Source organism: Camelus ferus, chromosome X, assembly GCF_009834535.1.
Source record: "Camelus ferus isolate YT-003-E chromosome X, BCGSAC_Cfer_1.0, whole genome shotgun sequence".
NCBI lineage: Eukaryota > Metazoa > Chordata > Mammalia > Artiodactyla > Camelidae > Camelus > Camelus ferus.
Window position 1 is genome coordinate 38,918,787 of NC_045732.1, and position 7,806 is coordinate 38,926,592.

Below are 7,806 nucleotides of genomic sequence, written 5' to 3' on the forward strand. Positions count from 1 at the left end.
GAGTATTTGTGACTTCAGATATAGCAAGTTCAGCTTCCAATGCGAGGTAATTTATAGTAATTAGGAAAATGTTGCTATGAAGGCTGATAAAATTTCTGAATGGAAAAGAGGAGTCTTAGACTCTAGGATATTGCTGTACACTTTTATTCTCCAAGGGTGGGAGCTGGTACATACAAAACCAGGTTTGTTTTAGGCAATTATTACACTCCCAAATAGCAGATCTGGCCTGGAATCCGCTTTCCTCTCACAGAGATGGGAAGATGAAAAACAAAATTGGGGGGAGGATATATCTCAAGTGGTAAAGCACATGCTCAGCATACACGAGGTCCTGGATTCAATCCCCAGTACCTCCTCTAAAAATAAAAAGAAATAAATAAACCTAATTACTCCCCCAAAACGAAACAACAGAAAACAAAAAACAACAAAAACCCTTAATGAACAAAGTCAGTCTTCAAAAAATAAAAAATAATTTTAAAAAAAGGTAAAATAAAATTGTATCAGAGCGCATCTTCTCTGCCACTAACTTTGCTAAAAATATTTTCAAACAGAAAAATCCAGTGTACTTCTGCTTTCATTCATACAAAGTGACTGGGCAGTACAAGGAATAAATAACAGGGAAGCCTAGGGTAGAGGCTCTGAACCAGAGGGAACGGGGCGAGGGGGCTGCCTTGCTTTGGAAGAGAAGATGAGGAGTCTTGGAAATACTGCAAAGGGGGTCACATACTTTCAAGATTCCACGCTGCGGCTTAGGTAATAGGGGCATTTTTAGCAGTTTCTCTCTCAGGTGATGTAGAACTTGGCCATGACCTCATAGATAGGGCTGAGTAGCAGTCCTGTGTTGAAATTACACTCATCCCTCTGTATCCACAGGGGATTGGTTCCAGGACCTCGCTCAAATACCAAAATCCTCCGATGCTCAAGTCCCTTATATAAAATGGTATAGTATTTACGTGTAACCCAGGTACATCCTCCCACATATAGGCAGACTTCAGATATATTGCAGGTTTGGTTCCGGTCAACCAAAATAAAGCGAATATTGCAATAATCACACAAAATTTTTCCTTTCCCAGCGTATATAGATATTTACACTATACTGTAGTCTGTTAAGTGTGTAATGTCTAAAAAACAATGGATATATCCTAATTTAAAAATACTTTAGAGGGGAGGTTATAGCTCAGTGGTAGAGTGCATGCTTAGCATGCACAAGGTCCTGGGTTCGATCCCCAATTATCTCCATTAAAAATAAATCAACCTAATTACCTCTTCCCCCCTCAAAACAAAACAAAACAAAACAAATAATTAATTAAAATGTTAACCATCATCTGAGCCTTCAGTGAATCATAATCTTTTTGCAATAGTAACATCAAAGATCACTGATCACAGATCGCCATAACAAATATAATAATGAAAAAGTTTGAAATATTGTGAGAATTCCCAAAATGTGACACAGAGATACGAAGTGAGCAAATGCTGTTGGAAAAATGGCGCTCATAAGACTTGCTCGATGCAAGATTGCCACAAACCTTCAATTTGTAAAAAACGCGGTATCTTTGAAGCACAATAAAAAGAGGTATGCCTGTCCTTTTTTTTTTTTAACTGAAGTATAGTCGGTTACAATGTGTCCATTTCTGGTGTACAGCACAATGTTGCAGTCATATATATATACATATTACCTGTACTTTAAACCATCTCTAGATTACTTATAAAACCTAATCCAATATAAATAGTATGTAAATGGTTGTAAATACTATGTAAATAGTTGCTGGCGCAGGGTAAATTCAGGTTTTGCTTTGAGGAACTTTAAGGGACTTTTTTCCCCAAATATTTCGATCCTCGGATGCAGAACCGGCACGTATGGAGGGACGACCAAACATACACTGAGCTTCCTAAAACGAATTCACTTTTCCCCCTACACCTTCCTACTTAGTGATTATTGCTGTCATTGTCCTATAGACCTTGATAGCTACATTAAAAATTTTTTTAAACCTTTTCAATCGTTTAATTTTTATTTCTTCAAAGACATCTTGTTTTGACTGTAATATTGTGATTTTAAATGAGAAATATATATTTGGTCTTTGACCTTGTTCCTGGCACAGAGCTCCTAAAACTCTAGGAATTTCCCGTGACGAGAGTGATTAAAGGTCTTTTGTTATGCTAATGAAACGACTTTGGACTGCATCTAAGGATGGGTGCTGGTTGCCAGAGGAGCCAACCACGTGATTAAAGGGTTGGAACTTGGAATATTAAATCCCACATCCTCACCTCTGGTGGGGGGAGAGAGGCTGGAGATGGAGTTTGATCACGAACAGCTGATGGTTTAATCCATCGTGCCTACGTAACGAAGCCTGCATAAATACCCAAGAAGACGTGATTCGCAGAGCTTCCAGGTTCACGTGGAAGCTGGCGCCCTTTTCTCATCCCTTACCCTATGCATATCTTCCATCTGGCTGTTCCTGAGTTATGTCCTTTTATAATAAATCGGTACTCTAGAAAGTAAAATACTTGTCTGAATTCTGAGAGCTGCTCTAGTAAATTAATTGAACCCAAGGCGGAGCGGGGGTGGGATGTTGGAATCTCCATTCTCTGGCCGGTTGGTCAGAAGGACAGGTGAAACGTGGATTTGCGATTGGCTTCCACAGTAGAGGAGGCGGGGCAGTCTCATGGGACTGTGCCCTTAGCCTGTGGGACCTAATCTTATCTCCAGATAGATAATGTCAGAATTGAGTTGAATTGGAGGATACCCAGCTGGTGTCAGAGAATTGCTACGTGGTGTGGAAAAAAAACATACATTTTCACTGGAGCCAGAATGATACTGTCCAAACCAGCGTTCTCTATTAAGAAATACAGAATTGTGTTCTTAGGTAGAATCCCAGACTTTCTTTTGCGAATTCTCCCTTCATGTTGGCAGTTCTAATCTTATGAAGCAAAAGACAGGGAAGATTCATCCTGGAGATATAGTTTAATTACAATCAGTCTGTGAGTGGGATGTGGAGACTGGAAGGTGCTTTGGAAGTCTTCCTGACATTCTCTGCGAAGATTAAGAGCCACATCCTCAACTGTTTTCTGTGTCTGTTGAGCAGCAATGTTCTCAGTGCTTCACATGTATTATTAGCTCATCTAATCCTCACAGCAGCCCTAGAAGGAAGGTCCCGTTCCCCCCAATGCACAGAAATACTAGGCTGTGGTTCCCACGGCTGGTGAGGCTAGTGAGCGGTGGGGCTGGGAGTGCAATGCACGCCACGCCAAGTGAAGCCAGGGCCACAGAGTTAACCAGGGTATCTCATACCCCTCAAACTCAGCCAGTCCTGAACAGGATTCATCATCTCCCCAAACAACTCCCTCCTCTGGCCTTTATCTCAGGTAATAGTATCATTTCTCACACTCAGACTTAAAACCTCAGAGGGGAGGTGGGTAGGCATAGCTCAGTGGTAGAGCGCATGCTTAGCATGCCTGAGGTCCTGGGTTCAATCCCCAGTGCCTCCATTAATAAATAAAGGTAAACAAATAAACCTAATTACCCCCCCAAAAAAGACAAAAGAGAAAAACAGTTAAAAATAAATAACCTCCCTGCTATCCATAAGCAGGCCCTCCTTCCCACCTGATGCCACTCAAATTGGTTTATTGACTAACTGCCAAGTTCGGGCCTTTTTTTTTACCCCCACACCTGTAGTGAGCAATCTTTTTTTGGCATGAGTGCCAATTTAAGCTGTGATTTTTTTTTTTCAGTGGAGGTACCGTGGATCGAACCCAGGACCTCGTGCATGCTAAGCACACACTCTACCCCTGAGTTATACCCTCCCCCCAAGTGCCAATTTAAGAACAATATACCTGTTTATCAGCTATCTTTTCCTACATAGAAAAAAAAAAAAAACCAGGATATTTTTCCCAGATAGTTTGAACATAGCTCAAGCCTGCTCTTTATTATCCCAGAAGCTTCCTCGCTGCATTTCCTGCTTCCCTTTTCCCCCCCTACCCCACCCTTTACATGTCTGCCAGAGTTTTCTTAAAACTTCTTACAACACACAGTCCTAGTGTGCCACTTCTCTACTCAGAATCTTTGACACCTCCCACTGCATCCAAGGTCATTCCCGACCTAGCTCCATTGGGCTCTCTCCAATCGCATTTTCTCCTGCCCCCAATTCCCCACCCACCTTGTCCACGCTGCCCTGTGCCACGCCCCCCAGCACCATCCTGGCACTTTTTGCCCCTCTGCTGCAGTGCTCATTACTCTGAACAGAATCAGTTTTCTCCACCTCTGTTCTTTCTGTTTCCAGTGTTCCCTCTACACAAAATGTTCTTCCCCTGTGTTCCTGCCTCTCAAATTCCTACCTGAACCTCTACATGCACACAGTGCACACACACATACACTCGTGCAGCCTGAGATGGTTACTTTTAATGTGTCGACTTAGGCCACAGTACCCGATATTTGGTCAAACCCAGTCTAGATGTTGCTGTGAAGGTGTTTTTCAGATGAGACTAACTTTTAAGTCAGTAAAAGTGGGTAAACTTCCATAATGTATGTGGGTCACATCCAATTGGTTGAAGACCTTTGGAGAAAAAGGCAGAGGTCCCCCAAGGAAGAGGGAATTCTGCTAGCAGACAAGCTGTAACATCAGCTCCTCCCTAGGTCTCCAGCCTCTCAGCCCACCCTGCAGATTTCAGACTTGCCAGCCCCCAAATCACATGAGCCGAATCCTTGAAATCCATCTCTGGGTAGGTAGAAAGATAAACACACACACACACACACACACACACACACACACACACACACACACACACAAACACACACACACACACTTCCTGTTGGTTCCGTTTCTCTGGAGAACCCTGGCTAACACACAGTTTCTCCCTGCTCTGTGTTCCTGCAACCCTTTCTCCATTTCTGTTGCTGCTTGTCTTGTATAATATGCAATTGTACACAGGTCAGTTCCTCTGTGGGTACATGTCCACTGAGGGCAGAGACAGTTTCTTCTCATCTGGGCATCTCCAGAGAGCCCAGTGCCTCTTAAAGGTCCTGCTTCACCCAGAAAAGAAATCCCCTAAAGCAGAAGCAGGAGAACTAGGGAAATAGAAAGTTTGAACAGCGTCAAAGGGGAGAAAGCCAACTCAGAAAGGAAACACACGTGCCAGGGGTTATGAACTCAGATGTCTCAGGGCCAGACAGGCCATGTGGATGAAGAAAGGCAGTCAGATAGCAGACGCGGGGTGGAGTGGGGTGAACTAGAGGGGCGACCCCACGCAGGGCCCACCCATGATTTCCCTCCGGGAATGAAGGCCCAGTGGTGCCAGGTTTTTCAAGAGAGGCTGGCCATCCAGATTTTTATGTGAAATGTCCCAATTGATTTTTATCTCTGGCAGCTCATTCAGATTGTTTCATGTACTGTGTGTGCCTCGAAGGTTTCAGGGCTATTGGTACTGTTCTATTTGTTAAGCTGGGTTGATGGGTACATGAAGGTTTGTTTTTCTTGATTCTTCTTGCCTCATAGATGTTATAAATATCCCTTTATATGCATTCCAAATTAAAGTGAAAAATCTGTAGACCCTTTATGTGAGTTCAGTTGTGCCAACAGACCCCCCAATCTGCATCCTCTGCTATAGGTTAGCTTGTTGTTTTGCAAAACTGGCAGATTAAGTGAGGGTTTGTGGCTATACACCTTCACTTGAATAATAATTGGATTAGTTAAGTGTTACTTTGTGCTGAAAATAGAAAAAGGCAGCAATGCTGTTTCTTCCAGGAGAATTGTTCTATGAAAGGAAAAATGTCGCAGCTCACCAACTGCCACCCACTCTTTCCTCTCGGGAATGTTTTTGAATCTATCATATGTTACCTTTCACACAACTTGATCTTGAATATAAGGAAATTAATTACACTGCACCAACCACACTCTGACTTCAAGCATATACGTTTTCCTCTCTGCAATTTTGATGAAGTCGGTATGTGTATGTAATAGGGCACAATTTGTACTCAGCGTCTAAGGGAGATAGCTAAATACTGGCACCATGGAGACAGAGCTGTCTTTGATTCCAAAACTGTTCAACCTCTATTTTGAATGAAGCAACCATGACTCACTCGCAGTCGGGAACAATTTGCTTCACCATTCTGAGCCTCAGTTTCCTCATTGATAAAATAAGGATAATGAGAGCCATCCCCTATGTACCTTGTATGGGTGATGGGAAATTATTTTATCTGGGCGGAGGAAGAAAACCATGAAGAGGGGAAAATGTCAAAACAAATTATTATTTTAATCATTCAAAAAATGCTTATTGAACACCATGCTAAGAGCTGGGGTGAGGGAGAAACAAGTTGAAAACATGGCCTCTGCCATCATGGAACTGGGGAGACAAAACATACACACAAAAGGTTACTGACCCAACATGAGGCAATAAGTGGTAATATTATTGAATTGGTCAGGTCTTAGCCTGGTCCGAGACCACCTGTCCCAGCCTGGAAGGTTCTTTTTTTGATTGGATTCATGCAGCCAATAATGAAACTGATGCTGTGACTGGTACAGCATGGGTTTTATTCAATGGCCAAAGAAAGGAGAAGCAGGAACCTAGTTTGCAAGTCAACTTTTCAACCCAATTTGGGTGGAGACACCAAATATTTAGGAGGGTTGAGGTAAAAGGGAGGGAACTGGAAAAAGAATTGGAAAAAAAATACTCATGAATTATCCAAGAAAAGGTGTGTGGTTTGGACCCAGAACTGATACAAGGCTCCTTTTCAGTCCTTGTATGGGCTTTTCCAGCTGTTGTCATGGCAATCCTCAACTGTCATGGCGCTAATGGGTATGCCATTTAGCATGCTAATGTATTACAGTGAGCATATAATGAGGCTCAAGCTCTAATGGAAGTCAAATCCTCCACCATCTTGGGCCCAGTTGATTCTAACCGGATCTTGTTTTTTTCCCCTTTGCAGCTTCCTCCTGAAACTTAGATAAGAGTAATTGGTTTCTATTTAAGGGAGGGGCAGGTGTATGATTCCGGGGCAGCAGCCCACATAACAGTAAATGCCATTTGACCATGAGCTCCTCTACCACAGGGCCTGCATCCTGTTCATCTTACTAAACATGGAGCGAATGAATGAGCGGTGCCAAAAATGCAATAGCTCTTCTAAGGAGGAAGATACCATGGGCTAGAAAGTTCCGGAAGACTTCAAAGTTAGAGCTTGAGTCAAACTTGGAGACATGGGTAGGATTCAGATAATCAGAGGGGAAGGGAAAGACTGTTTCTGGTGGGAGTCGCTATGGGGATGAGAGAGAAGACACCTAGTGTGTGGAAACCTGTGGGCTGGGGGCTAGGAATGGCCAGGGAATTTTTGGAAACAGTGAGTTTTGGAAACAGTGAGTTTTATAAACAATGGTTGGAGAGCACGATTTGTTCACTCACTCAACAAAACCCACAAAGCTGGAATATAGTGGTAAATGAGGAAGACTCCAGTCCTTGATGTCATGGAGCTGACCATCTGTTGACTATGGTGTTTAAATGGGTGTTTAGAAAAATAGTGGGAGATTGAAAAGTAAGTAGGAAAAAAGATAAGACAAAAAAAAAAAAAAAGGCAGATTGAGGCTGATCATGGAGAATGAAGCATTTGGACTTTATTTTGTAAGCAGTGGGGAGCAACTAAAGATTTCTGAGCAGGGGAGTGACAGAATGAAATGCTGCATTTGGGATGTAGATCTATACTCGCTGCTATCTTAGCTAGGGCTGCTATCACGGAATGTCACAGACTAGGTGGCTTATAAACAACAGATATTTACTTCTCATAGTGCTGGAGGCTAGAAGTTCAAGATCAAGGCACCAGCAGGT